Source organism: Miniopterus schreibersii (assembly GCF_964146895.1).
Source record: "Miniopterus schreibersii genome assembly, chromosome: 9".
NCBI lineage: Eukaryota > Metazoa > Chordata > Mammalia > Chiroptera > Miniopteridae > Miniopterus > Miniopterus schreibersii.
Genome location: NC_138118.1, coordinates 21,784,759 through 21,800,473, shown reverse-complemented (window position 1 = coordinate 21,800,473; position 15,715 = coordinate 21,784,759).

Genomic DNA, 15,715 nt, shown 5'->3' with positions numbered 1-15,715 from the left:
AGGTGGGCTCTGAATCCATTGAAAATGTATTTATAAGAGACAGAAAAGGACACAGAAGCACCGAGAAGAAGGCCTTGTGAAAACTGAAGCAGAATTGAAGTTATGCTGCCACGAGCCACGGAAACCCAGAAACCACCAGGAACTTGACTGAGCATGGTAGGATTCTCCCTCGAGCCTACAGAGGGAGCATGGCCCAGCCAACATCTTCATATTGGACTAATGAGCTCCAGGACTGTGCAACAATAAATTTTTCTCATACTTAGCCACTTTGTGGTACTTTTTTATGGCAACCCTAGGAAACTGATACAGCCTTAAATCACCAAAAACTCCAGTTGCCCTCCAGTGTTGGGTGATTACCATATATCACTGTTTTGTTTTGTCCGAGGGTGCAAAACAAAATTAATCACACAATGAACAGAGGGAGTGGAAAAGTACAATTACTGCATAGTAAGAAATTTGAAGTCAAGATCACTACTCTAAATCAATCTTCAAAAGATTTTTTGCTCTGAATATCGAGAGAAATTGAAGCTGCACTACAGCTTCACTGTGAGCTCTGAAATCAATATGAAATACAATGACACTGAAGCTGTTTGATTCTAATTTGATTCTACTTTCAAAAGAGCTATGCCTATGGATTTTGGAGAAACAGCCTTATACCTACAATTTCTACAGGCCCATTTAGCAAGAGCATTTCACTTTTTAAAAATGTGAAGAGAAAGGAGTGGAAACAAACTTGTTTTTAATCATTTCATCCCTGACAAATCTTCTGTAACTCACGCTCCCTCAGGTAAGCTGACAAAAAGCATATCAGAGAATTGGTAAAAACTACTTGAAAACAGCCTCATTTTTATTATTATACATGGTATATTGGGCACCATAGCTCCTAGAATTTGAGAAAAAAAGTCCAAAAAGTGTCACCCTCAAATGAAACATATGAACGGCAACAAAATGGAGAGAAGAGTGGCCACTTTTAGAAATGTTTTTAAATTAATCTCTGAAGGTACTCAGGAGCTTCCCAGATCTCCTTCAGGAGTCTCCATGGTCTTCTCAAAAAGACCTCTATGGGATACAGTGATGTAAAATGTAACTTAATTTTTTCTTTTCTGTCTGAAGCAATGATATGTAACAGAAGAGTTGTGAGAGGCATGGAAATCTAAAAACAGGTAAATAGAATCTTGTCCATAAAAGAGGGTTCCTCTGGCCATGCCAGCAGATTGTCTATATCCCTCCATTAAAGACAAAGGGGCAGATCCAGATTTGGGGGGTCAGGAGGGCTGAAATACTACCAGATGAGCCTTCTTTAATTTAAAAAAAAAAAGGCGAAATTGTAAATTTAAAATTAAGTACAAAAATAAATATTTATACTAAAAAAAGAATTCACTGTGAATTATTAGATACTCAAAAATTCAGGTCCCATTTTTATGAGATCTCTTAGGAAATTTACCAAAAATGCTTACATAAAAAACTTTCTGGCCGCAGTTCTGGTTTCTCCTCTCTACCTAAAACACCCCATAGCTCCCAGCCACTCTCAGCACTCACAGGACTCATGAAAGTAAGGAGCCAAAGCTGAAGCCTTTTTACTTTATGCTACATCTACTTCTGTAGAGAGGGTTGCATCCAGCTGTAATAGAGACTTCCCTGTAGAGGAAAGAATGCACTGTCAAGCAGTGACATGTATTTGTTATCACAGATGAATAATAAAATGACATTTTGGCTTCTCAATCTCTTTTGAGTTCAATTAGCATGAGTCAGTCCCTAAAAACAAAAAGTGCTAGTAACAATGAAGAAGCTTAGCAAATAATATCATCCTGAATACCCCTGGTTGAACAACTAGCCACACTATATCTTTAACATCACCAACAAGGATGACCAGGCTTCTAATACATATATTCACTTAGCTAGAGATACTAATATTCTTCCCCTTCACACACACACACACACACACACACACACACACACTCACTCACTCACTCACTCACCTAGCTAAAATACTAAGACTCTTTTCTCTCACACACAAGCACACACATGATATACAGATGACTTTGTTATCTAAGGACCATTACGACCTCTGTTTAGGGTGAATTTACATCTGATCTTTGGCTGTGCATCAGAATCACAAGTAAGAAAAACACTCTAATAAAGATATACAAAATAGACTTTTTTAAAAAAGAAGAATGATCAACTCCATTGGATGAAGGGTTAAACCAGTGCCTTAGTTAAAAAAGAGTCACATCACGTTTCCTTGAGACAATGTCATAGCCGTGCTATTCATGGAATGGAGAGTGGAGGAGGAGATGTGTATTTTAGAAGATAATGAATTAAATTCCATGCACATGTACTTTGAGGTACATGCAGAATATATCCAGATAAGATGTTTACTAACCATTTACTACAATTATATTCCTACACGTCTTTATATCCTGAGATTGTGAACCCCATGAACACTTAAATATCCTTGGTGTTCAAGTTGGGGCCTACAATATAGAAAGGACTCAGTAAATATTTGCTGAGTAGATGAACAAACATATGTGTGAAATAAATGAACCACTGTTTGATAATCTGTTCAGAAACTGAATCATCCAGATTGAAGCTTTTCTGTGCACTTGCAAAGTTCCAAGCAAAGACAAGAATACTAGTGCCTGAAGCCCTGACACCTAGAAACGCTGATTCTCTCATTCTGCCTACTTGCCTACCAAATTCTCCCAAAGAGTTCCTACACTTGGATTCTTGATTCCCTACCCCACATGCCCAACATTTCACACCATCACTCCTTGCTATTACTCTATAATGCTTATCGCCCACTTAGAATACCAACTGCTGTCTCTGGCCATATTCTCTGTATCCTGTGTTCTGCATTCCTAACTGCCTTTTCCCCACCACTTGTAGAGGCATCCCAATGGCTGTCCTCACCTGGCACTGTCCAGTTTGTCCTTTCTTCCATGGTGTAGCAATGTACTAGCAGGAAAGAAATAGCAAGTGCAAAGGCTGTAACTGAGAGAGTTCAATGAAAGTATTATCTGAAGAGGTAGGGGCAAGGGTAAGGGAACCAAAAGACTTGGTAAAACACCCAGGGATCAGCAATGGTGGGAAATTACTGCCATCCCAAAAAACAAAGGGGCTAGAATGAGCAATAGCATTTTGAGAGCCTAGAAAAAGTTTGGAGCTTTAGAAAAAGGACTGCTCGACAGAAGCCATAGCCACAGAGTAAAACCACTGCCAAAAGTGTGGCCGAGAAAAGGTGGCTACCTTCCAATACCCTGCTGCTGCCTTCCTTTGGCCAAAACCATCTGGAAGTCAAAGGGAAAGGGAAGCTTGGTAATTGAATTCATAGAGGTCAGTGTCCTGGGACACACAGGGTAAGGGGCATGGTATGGATCAAGGTTAGGCGAAGCAAACCAGTACAGTCCATCCCCTTGCTACTCAGCTTCCACTCTTGACCTTTGCTTGGAAGAAGAACTTGTGACCCCAACACAGGAGAAACACAAAGTCTTATCAGTCACAGTAGCATTGCTGAGTGATATCAATTCTGTCATACTTCCTACTGGAACCTAAATTTTAATGTTAGCGACCTAATATTAGCACTCTTCATAAAATGTCATGTAAATAAAAGTCTAGAGACCTCTTTAAAAAAATAAATTTAAAGAGAGTTTATTCAGATAATTATTTGCTAACTGGTAAACATAGTCCTCAGTATGAATTAAGAAAACATTCCAATATGGAGGGGTAGGGAAGGGTTTATAAAAGCAAAAGTTGCAAGGAGCTGCTGATCCAAGAGATGAGCGGCTAGGGAAAACATGACCATAAACTTATACCATTTGTTTCCTGATTGGTGAGGGCAGCTGGAATTTCAATGATTGGCTGACTCAGTGATCAAGCAAGTGGGATTGTGAGGTAAGAATGTTAGGTAATATATAAGTAAGCATCTATCAAGTCCTAGTTTCAGCCCAGGCCTGTAGAACAAAAAGACCATCTTTGAGCACACAATCACAGTACAGGCAGTATTATTTAACAACAATGCAATAAGTAAAATCTATCAAGCTGTACAATGAGCACAGCAGGGGATGGGGGAAGGGAGCTGCTGGCTCTTCAGGCAGTTCTGGAGCCCAAAGGGGCAAAGTTATGCTCTGAAAGCCACTTCAGAGCTCAAGCTATAAAAATCCAAATATTTGGCCACAAATTATGAAATTAAAGTTCTTATAAGTCTTCAGTAAGAAGGAAAAGGGGAAAACCAATTAACTTAAAACTAGAGGCTACAGTGCTCTATAGTTTGTCTCAAGACGTGAACTGATAACAATAGCTTTCATATTTTATTACTCTTTCCATTACCCTCTACCAGCACTTTGGCTGAACAGAATTTTTTATTTAGTGAAGTTATCAAAACCATTTTTTCTGCAAAATATGAGCCCTTGGTGTTTCTAACTTTATTAAGTTGTTGGAATTTTTCATTGACTAATGCTTTGAGTTGGGAATTCTAGACCTTAAGTTTATCCTTTATACACACTCTCCAGAGCAGCCAGAAGTGTTCGATCCATTCCACAATCCACCTCATGGTTGCCATAGCAACTAAATACCACAGCTATTTGATCTCTCACTACTTTGTCTTCTGTATACTCCATTACATGTCACCTTCAATGATTATTTGAGTAATGTGATGTTATCTCATGATACATTTTATTCCATTTCCTACCAACAAGGAGGTTATCTATGCACTCAAGTATGTGAGTATCACAATCCTAGAATCCCATTTTGAGGATCAGCCTCCGGGGGTCACTTCTGGGACCAATATCAGCCAGGGTCACAGCCGGGAAAAGATAGCTCATTCAAAGTGTCCCTTGGCATCCTTTTCTTCCCATACTCCAAACTTTAGTCAGAGTATCTCACCTACCCAACTCAACAAGAATTCTTAGGACAAACTCTGGGGATGTAATCAATAGAAGTCAGCCTCCTGGGGCACAGAACAAGTCAGAGAAACCTGGAGAATGGAAATGGTGGACACTTAGATAATAATCAGCATACTTGGTCACATTGGCATTTAAAAACAACTTGTTTTTTTAAGTTATAACTCCTATAATCAACTTTTATAAAAGGTTATATGAACATGTGCATGTAAGACTCTGTTCTAGTGACCTGAGACCTCACTGTCTAAACCTACTTCCAAATAGAAAGATTACTCAGCAAATGCCAACACATCTTATAATTATTTTATTTTGATTATATTTTTCTTTCAAGGTTTAATGAGTTTGAATAATTTGCTGATACAATTTCATTAAAAAGAAATTTATCAGTTTCAGATATAATTTGTTAAAAATGATATCTGATATAATTATAACTAGAAATATTCTTCAATAATAATGTAAATGTTTGTTAATGTCACTTGGAGCAAACAAAATTACCAGAGCATGTGTGGATTTTTTTTATTTCCTAGCACTAAGGAATACTCAGGTCTTATCCTCATAATGGTAGCAGTGCTTGGAATTTTTATTTTTATTTTTTGTAGAATTTTTGTGATCTGCCAGGATGGCATGCAAAACTGGAAGCCACAAGTATGGGGTATCCATATAAATAATATTAAAAGTTAGTGTAACGTACACAGTAAGCAATATTAATGGATGCTAATGTATTTCAGTTGGAAAACTTATAGAGCTCTGCAACTGAGGGATGGAAATTAAGTTTAACTGCACTGATTATATTTAGCATTAAAATGGAGTGGAGGAATGGGAAAGTGGAGATCTAGGGAAGGGGAACTTTGGGGGAAAGATACAGATTTTAGGAGGTATATAATAACCAAGATAGGATCTTACTGAGGCTCAGCATTTTGGCTGAAGGGTCAGCATTTCCCTATAAAAGGTTTTATTTGGATAACTGCAAGTGGAATTTAATCTCAAGATGTGCTTCTCTAGACTCAGATATGATGCAGTAGATGAAGTAGTCATAATAGCATTTGAGAGAAGATTGTGATAAGTTGAAGATGTATATGGTAAACTTTAGAGCACCAAAACAAGAAGATATAGCTAATAAGAGAAAAGCAAGGAAAATTAATTGTAAAAAAATAATCTATCCAAAAGAGGCAGAGATTTCAAGATGGCAGTGGATTGAGTGGAAGCTACACTGACACTCTCCCAGGACTGAACTGGAATTACAACTAAAATATAAAAAAACATCCTGGATAATCAACTGAACACTAGCTGGAGAGCACCCTCATAACCAAGAACATAAAGTGGAGACAACATAGAGACTGGTAGGAAATAAGGAGGCACAAGAGGAAGGTGGGCTTCCAAAGGCAGCAGCTGAAGGTCCGGAGGGATATCTCAGCTGTGGGGGGTTCCCACTGAGAACTCCAGGGCCCAAACCCCAAGCTGGGCTTCCCAGACCAGAGCACCAGAACTGAGAAAGATGCCCACATAACATCTCCTTGTGAAAAGCAGCAGGGTTTCCATCTGCCAGGGAGAGACAGCTAGAAATGTGCAGGCACCCTCTTAAAGGGCCAACACAAAGTTTTGTGTGCAGCCACTTACCTTGGACTCTGGCGGAGGGAAGGTAGAGTGGACTAGAACTGTGTGAGGAGAATTTCAGGATGCTGGCTTGGGGGACAGAACTCAGAGGGCAGCTATCTGAATTCCTGTGCTGAGTCATTCCCCTACACTGCAGAGGACATCTTCTCCAGCAGACATTTACCATCCAAGCCACTTTTGCCTGTGAGGAAAGCAATTTCCCCACCCATTGAAAAGCTCTCTACCCACCCTATGGAGTTTCTATAGCCTGAGGCTCATTAAGAGACTGAATAACAATCAGCTGCCCTACCCTGTGGAGTTTCTACAGCCCAGGCTTATTAAGAGACAATAACAATCAGCCTCTGGGTGCTTTGAGTCTTTGCCTGATTTGCTTCTGGACCCAGGGCTTGAGAAAGCAGACTCTGGTGAGCGTCTTGGTTCTTTCCAAAGACACCCAGCCCCAGCAAAAGGAACCATAAGCTGTGGAGTGTGGAAAGCTTCAAACAGGGTTCTCAAGGCCAGCCACAAACAGTGTCTGACATTGGTCTGCACTGAGACCATCCCAAAGACTGGGTGTTCTAGCAGGTCTACCTAATACATAGAAACAAAGCCAAAGAGGCAGCCAAAATGGGGAGACAGGGAAAAAACAACAAAAAACACAAAACCTCAAGTGAAAGAACAAAAGAACTCTTCATAAGAACTAAATGAAATGGAGATATGCAATCTACCATATATAGAGTTCAGAATACTGATAGTAAGGATGCTCAACTGTATGAGCAAAGATATGGAAACTATGAAGGAAATTAAGAATGACATAGCAAAAGTAAAAAATACATTGGAAAAAATAAACCGCAGATTAGAGGAAGCTGAGAATCAGATCAGTGAATTAGGAGACAGGGTAGAAAAAAAATCACTCAATCAGAGATCCAAAAAGAAAAAAAAACAATTCAAAAACAGGAGGACAGTTTAAGGGAACTTTGGGACAACACGAAAGATAACAACATTCACATCATAGGAATGCCAATAGGGGAAGAAAGCAAGCAAGGGGTAGAGAACCTGTTTTAAGAGATAATGGCAGAAAACTTCCCTAACCTGGTGAAGGGAAAAGTCACACAAGTTCAGGAAGCACAGAGAGTTCCAAAGAAGAAGAACACAAAGAGGCCCACGCCCAGACACATCATAATTAAAATGCCAAAAATTTGCCTGTCTGGCATTGCTCTGTAGTTGAGCATCAATCTATGAACCAGGAGGTCATGGTTCAATTCCCTGTTGGGGCATATGCCCGGGTTGCGGGCTCAATCCCCAGTTGGGTGCATACAGGAGGTAGCCAATCAATGACCCTCTCTCACCATTAATGTTTACATCTCCCTCTCCTTCTCCCTTCCTCTGTCTGAAATCAATAAAAATATATTTAATAATAATAATAATGAAAATAAATAAATAAATAAATAAATAAATAAATAATATAAATAAAATGCCAAAAATAAAAGACAAAGAAAGAATCTTAAAGGTAGCAAGGGAAAAGCAATCTGTTACCTACAGGAGCTCCCATAAGGCTGTTGGCTGATTTCTCATCAGAAACTCTACAGGCCAGGAGGGAATGGCATGAAGTATTCAAGGTAGTGAAAAGCAATGATCTGAAACCAAGCATACTCAATTCAGCAAGGCTATCATTCAAAATAGGTGGTAAAATAAAGAGCATCCCAGGCAAAAAAAAAAAAAAAAAAAGGCTAAAGGAGTTTCTTACTACCAAACCAGCATTGCAAGAAATGTTAAAGAGACTGCTATAATAAGAAGTTGAAATAGAGAGAAAGAAGAACATAGGCATAAAGAAATAAAATGGCAATAGATAAGTACCTATCAATAATAATGTTAAATATAAATAGTTTAAACGCTCCAATCAAAAGACATAGGGTAGCTGAATAGATAAGAAACCATGACCCAAATATATGCTGTCTCCAAGAGTCCCACCTCAGAGCAAAAGACTCACACAGGCTGAAGAAAAAAAAAAAAAAAAACTCTGGAGGACTTTAAGGGAGAGATTGAGAGCAACAAAGTCATAGTAGGGGACTTTAACACCCCACTGACTTTACTGGATAGACCTTCCAGACAAAAAATCAACAAGGAAACAGTGACTCTAAATGACACACTAGATCAGATGGATTTAACTAACATTTACAGATCATTTCACCCCAAAGCTTCAGAATACACATTCTCCTAAGTGCGCATGGGACACTCTCAAAGATAGACCATGGTAGGATGCAAAACAAATCTCTACAAGTTCAAAAAGTTTGAAATCACATCAAGTATCTCCTCGCACATTTAAACCATGGCATACTATGCAGCTCTAAAAAAGAAAGATCCCTTACCCTTTGAAACAGCATGGTAGGACCTGGAGAATATTATGCTAAATGAAATAAGCCAGTCAGAGAAAGACAATTATCACATGATCTTAGTTATATGTGGAATCTAATGAACAAAATTAACTAATGAACAAAATAGGTCCAGAGACATAGAAGCATGGAACAGACTGACAAATCTCAGAGGGAAGGCAGGGGTGGATGGGTGGATGGAGAGAGATTAACATAAGGATTTATATGCATATATGTATAACCCATGGACACAGACAATAGTGTGGTGAAGGGCTGGGGGGGTGCAGAGTAGAGGGGATCAATGGGGGGAAAAGGGGTCATTTGTAATACTTTCAACAATAAAGATAAATTAAAACATAAAAAATAAAATTAAAATAAAACAAAATAAAAAACAAAAGAGGCAGAAAAGGGGGGAAAAAGTGGAGAAAAGACCAGGTGGGATAAATAGAAAATAAGTAACATGGTGGTGAATTTTAATCCAACCATATCGGTAATTATGTTGTGGGTGGTGAGAACAGTGCCAGGTGTTAGGCCCATGTAGTCAGACAAAACCTGGGTTCAGCAACCTCGGTACTTGAGTTCTGGCTAGAAAATAATTCAGAGCCAAGAGTCAAACTATAAGATTTTCCAAACATTTGTTTGGAAAATCACAGAGGTAGAAGTAATTTTTAGAAGAAATAGATTTAGGAAACAAGTGATAGAGGTAATGAAAGGGCCCTTGGTGCTTGGGAGTGAGGAAGCTAATGGTAATGTGCCTGGGGGATGGGAAGAGGGAAAGGGAAAGGGAAAGGCCCTGGTGTGCTGCCAGGAGGGAAAGCCTCTGGGTCCTCTATCCTAAGGGTTTTAAGGGTGGAGGTTTTAAGGGAGGTCCCAGGAGAATATCTTAATAGAATATTCAGCAGTTGTCCAGGTATATCCTTTCAGGGTCTAGGTCTCCAATGATTGACTGGCAGCAGGACAGGGAGTCATTATCCAATGCAGCTGGTCCTGAGGTCAGCCATTGCATTGCTTGTCTGGTTGGCTGCTTTTCTGGGCCTGGAGCTGAAATACAACTGAGGCCTAGATGTTATCTCTAAGGAGGAAAGGTCAGGGGTCCAAACCAGATGACCAGGGATATTCTAAGGAAGGAAAGGTCACCCTGGGGGTGAGGTCCCATTCTACAATTGTCCTTTGTTAGGTCCTTGGGGCTTTCCACCCTGGTAACCTTCTGTACCTGGCCTATTGTCCTTGCTCTGCTCATGTCTGTCTAACTGCCTATCACAAGGATCACAGCTGCATTTTGCAGTTGCTACTGCTATATAAATTTCCATGTAACTTTGAATTCTCTTTTACTCCATTTCATAACTGATTATTTTTTACTAGAACACAATTCTTTATATTAAAGTTTCCCTTAAAATTACTAGTGTGGTATTTGTTTTCTGATTGAATCCTCACTAATACAAAACATATCACTTATCTCAGTCCTATCAAAAAATGTGTACCTAAATATAATCATGAATAAACATCAGACAAATCCCAAATAAGAGACTTACAAAATAAGTGACCTGTACTTTCCAAATTTCAAGGTCAAATAAGATTTTTTTAAATGACAACTAATTGCAATGTGTGACTCTGGGTTGGCTTCTATGGTTGTGGAATGAGAAGTAATTGTAAAGGATATTTATTAGGACAATTGAGGAAGTTTTGAATATGGACAATGTATTAGATAATAATATATATCAATGTTATAGTTCCTAATTTAATGTAAGAGAATATCCTTATTTTTAGGAAATACACACTGACATACATAGTGGTGACATAGAACTTACTCTCAAATTGTTCAAAATAATCGTGTTTGTGTGCCTACCACAATTATATTAAATGTTAATGATTACAGAATTCCCCAAAAAAGGGAGAGACTATCACATTGGATAAAAAAGCAAAATTGACGAATATGCTTGTTAACGGTGAGAAGCAGTTCTTCTCTTCCTGAAGGAAAGATTTCAGTCAATGAGACAAAGTGTAGAAAAGCAAGCAAGATTTATTGACCTCAGCAAATCATGCTTAGGACAGTGAAACAAGGACCATTGCTCCCCTGGTTGCAAGTTTCATGGGGTTTCTTAGAAGTTAGGGGATACATGCCTCTGAGGGAATTAGATGGGGAAAGGAATGGCTCAGGCATGCTCCCTACAAGGGAGAGTGCACTGAGGTTTTAAAGGCTGGGTGTTTAGAGGAGATTTTAGGGGAGAATCAATAGAATATTCATCAGCTTTATGCTGATGTACCAAAATGAGATTTATTCTCTTAATTTGCCTGCCCTTGGGTGTGGTTTACAAGTGGCACTTAATTCGATTTCTGTTACCTGTCTCCCTAAATAGGGTGATTTAAGCTATTTACCCTCTGGTTGACCAGGGGAAATGCAAACCATTTACTCTTAAGTATGTTTGGTTTAGGGAAGGTAGGATTTACTAAGTGGCTGCAAACTGCTATTTATCTGTCACAGTATTACAAAAAATGCTAAAGGGTCTTCTTTAAGAAGAAGGAAAAAAAGATAAAAATTGTGAATAATGACATGTCAATAATAACTTCATACATATCAATAATTACTTTAAATGCAAATTAATTAAATGCTCCAATCAAAAGTCAGGGTAGCTGAATGGATAAGAAAATAAGACCCATACATATACTGCCTACAAGAGACCTATTTCAGATTGCAAGACACTCAAAGTCTGACGACAAAAAGATGGAAAAATGTATTTCATGCAAATGGAAAACAAAAAAATGTCAGATAGCAATACTTGTATTAGACAGAATGGACTTTAACACCCCCTTGATATCAATCAGTAGAAAAATCAGCAAGAAAATAGCAGCTTTAAATGGCACATTAGACAAGATGAATTTAATTGATATTTTTAGAACATTTCACCCCACAGCAGCATAATATACATTTTTTTCAAGCACACATGAAACATTTTCCATGGTAGACCACATTTTAGGCAACAAAACAAGATTCAACTAATTAAAGAAGATTGAAATTATATCAAATATCTTCATAGATCATAATGGTATGAAACCAGAAATTGGTTATGAGAATACTGAAAACCACACAAACACACAGAGGTTAAGTAACATGCTACTAAACAACGAGTGGGTTCATAATGAGATCAAGGAAGAAATCAAAAGATACCTTGAGAAAAACAGAAATGAAACCTCACCTACCCAAAAAATTTATTCGACATAGCCAAGGCCGTTCTAAGAGGGAAATGCATAACAATACAGGCCTACCTCAAGAAAGAAGAAAAATCTTAAATAAACAATCTAATCTTATACCTAAAGAAACTAAAAAACCAAAATTTTAATATTTCTCTTTTGTAAGGAGAGAAAAACAAATCTTTTGAGGTGTTCCAAGGGCCCTTCTGGAATACCTCATAGTTATTCCCAAATCAAGACTATTTATAATTTGAATTATGGGAAGTTTGTCAAAATATATTAAAAGGTTTAAACATTTGACTAAATAAGATCATAATTCATTATGAACCAATATTTAATTATCCATTTAACCAAAGTGACAATAAAAGGTTTCAAAGATAAAAACAGAAATTTACATAATTTTTAACAAAAGTTAGTTCTTACTATTAAGGAAATTCAAATTTCTTAAGTAATCAAGGACCTGATTAAAACAACATAAAACACAGAAATTATTTTGATAAAACACAGAATCTTTGCTTTCTAAGAAGAAAACTTTTTCACAGTAGCAGTAGCAGGCCAATAGTCCTTTTTTTTTTTTTTTTTTTAATATGTTTTTAGTGATTTTAGAGAGAGGGGAAGGGAGAGGGAAAGAGAGACAGAAACATCCATGAGAGAGAAACATTGATCGGCTGCCTCCTGCACACCTCCCACTGGGGATCAAGCCCACAACCTGGGCATATGTGCCCTGATCAGAAATAGAATGGTGACCTCTTGATTCATGGTTCAGTGCTCAACCACTGAGCCACCACAGCTGAGCCAATAGTCCTTTTGAACAGAGAGAAAACTAAACTGTAATTTTGCATCAGCTTACTTTTGATATTTAAATTAACTTACTTCATTAAGTTTATTTTAGTCTTACTCAGCTTGACCACTCATAAAATTTTCTCTCAAGATTTCTTTTTCACAAACCTTCTACAACTTTCCTTTTTACATTCAGATTTCTGCCTGTTTTACCTCTTTCTCATTCTGACCATAAAAAAAAAGCAAAAAGCAAGGGCTTCCAAATTAAATAAAAGCTGACAGCTTTCATGTCCCGGTTCCCCAGTGAGACACAATGTGTATGTTCACAATATAATCAGGTAAAAGAGATGTAATCAATTAAAGTTTACATAACTCTTTTAACATAAAGCCTGTTTAAACATTCTAATTTTCATAATTTTATCAATCCTTACATTTCCATATTTTAAAAATCTAATTATAGCCTGAGTTAGGGCTTCACCAATGGGTTTTGGTATATCTCATTTTGTTTATTTAATTTGGAAGCCCTTGCTCTTTTTTTTTTTTTTATGGTCACAAAAGACTATTGTATCAGGTAAGGATTGTGTTCAGTTGCTCATGACAGGAAACATTAAGAGTGGAGTAATTTTAAAACAAAATATTTTACTTCTTTCATGTAAAATGAACCCTGGAGGAGGTGATTAGGGCTGGTACAATGATTACATAATGGTCCCAGGGAAGCTCTTGCTTTTTAGGTGAACTTTTAAATGCTCTAATCTAATTGGAGCATTCCTCATAATTGCCATTGTAATTTTAGGTTTTAATTTCCTTAAGGGCTGGCAGCAGTTTGGTAGGATCCTAGCCATAAATGAAGTTAAGCCCACATTTCTGACTGGACATATTTTGGAATTTCCAACCTTACAGCTATGCCAAGTTCATAGCATAAAAAAATTGGGGGTTGACTTTTAGTAAGAGTTCATCATTATTATTCTTTAATTTTTCTTCATAAGTGCAGGACAACTGTACTTCCAATGTCCTGATTTTAAAAAAATATCTGCAAATGTCTGAAAGCAAATAGGAAGTGGTCTCCGTAGACTTTGATTTTTGTTTTAATTACTATCATTCCATATCATTAGGGGAATCTTAATGACCAGCAAAGTACACCAAAAGGTGGTGGGTTGATTCCTGGTTAAGGCACATACCCAGGTTGCAGGTTCGATCCCAGATTGGAGAGTGTGGGAGAGGCAACTGATCAAGGTTTCTCTCTCTCTCCCTCTCTTCTCCTTCTCCCCTAAAATAATATTTTAAAAAGAGCCCCCAAAATGAGCCAGCCATACTGACTCCTTGACTTCAATTTAGGGAGGCTGATTTTGAATTTCTGACCTCCAGAGAAAGTAAGAGAATAAGTTGTGTTGGTTTAAGCCAAGTCTGTGGTGATTTGTTGTAGTAGCAATAGTAAACTAATACAATCATATAATTAATCACTAGTAAAGCTTAAAATCTTATAATTTAGAATATGTTCCAATTAAAAGGACCCATCATTGTCTGACCTTGAGAAGTAGGATCATAAACCAATACTACAAATGCAAGACGCATCCCCAAAGGAAGGTGCAAAAAGATGCAACCCTTATAAGAAAGTCTAAGAAATATAGGAGGCCCTGTCTTTAAATAGCTGTTACAAAACACATAGAATCATGTGCTTTCCCCCTTTAAGTGAAATAAAATTTAAGATCCTTTAAGCTTGGATCCACAGCCTCTTTGCCCACCAGATGCATGTGCATCATCCAGTTGGTGGAGATAACAGACCATCTCTGGAAGAAACAGGATAGACACAGAAAATCCCTTGAGAGCTTGTCATGGCTGGATAGAGAGTGAGGTGCACCTTGGCATGTGCATCCATTAGAGGGTAGAAGGCAGAGGGAAATATTCTCATTAGTCATAAGATCCAAGTTCTCAGGACATGAAACAAGACAAAAAAAGAGAAATCAGAGAAAATTGGAAAAAAAGAAAATTCATGAGTCATCATACCAAGTAGTCAAGAGTCCATAACCCAAGAAACTAGCTGAATAAATATTTTCTCATGCCAATCAAAATTTAGAAGAGAGAAAAAGATTCTCATCACTTTGTCTTCCAGCACAATTTACAGACAGAAATTGAAGCATTAATCAAAAAACTCCCAGCAAACAAAAGTCCTGGACCTGATGACTTCCCAGGTAAATTTTACCAAACATTCAAAGAAGAAATAATACCTATCCTTCTCAAAGTATTCAAAAAAATTCAAGTGGAGAGAGGGCTTCCAAGCTCTTTTTACAAAGTCATCATTACCCTAATTCCAAAACCAGGTAAAGACATTACATTAAAAGAAAATTACAGGTCAATATCCCTGATGAACATAGATGCTAAAATCTTCAAAAAATATTAGCAAGTCAGATCCAGCAATACATTAAAAAGATCATACACCAGAACCAAGTGATTTATTCTGAGGATGCAAGGTTGGTACAATATTCACAAATCAATAAATGTGATACATCATCTAAACAAATTGAAAGACAAAAATCACATGATCATATCAATAGACACAGATGTCCAGCCAGTGTGGCCCCGCAGTTGAGCATCAAACTATGATCCAGGAGATTGAGGTTTGATTCCCTGTCAAGGTACATGCCCAGCTTGTGGGTTTGATCCCCAGCAATGGGTGTGCAGGAGGCAGCCTATCAATAATTCATCATTAATGTTCCTTTCTCTCTCTCCCTCTCCTTTCCTCTCTGAAATCAATAAAAACATATTTTTAAAAAATAGACCCAGAGCCCTGCCAGAGTGGCTCAGTGGTTGAGCATTGGCCTAGGATCCAGGTGATTAAGGTTTTATTCCTGGTCAGGGCACATGTCTGGTTTGGGGCTCGATCTC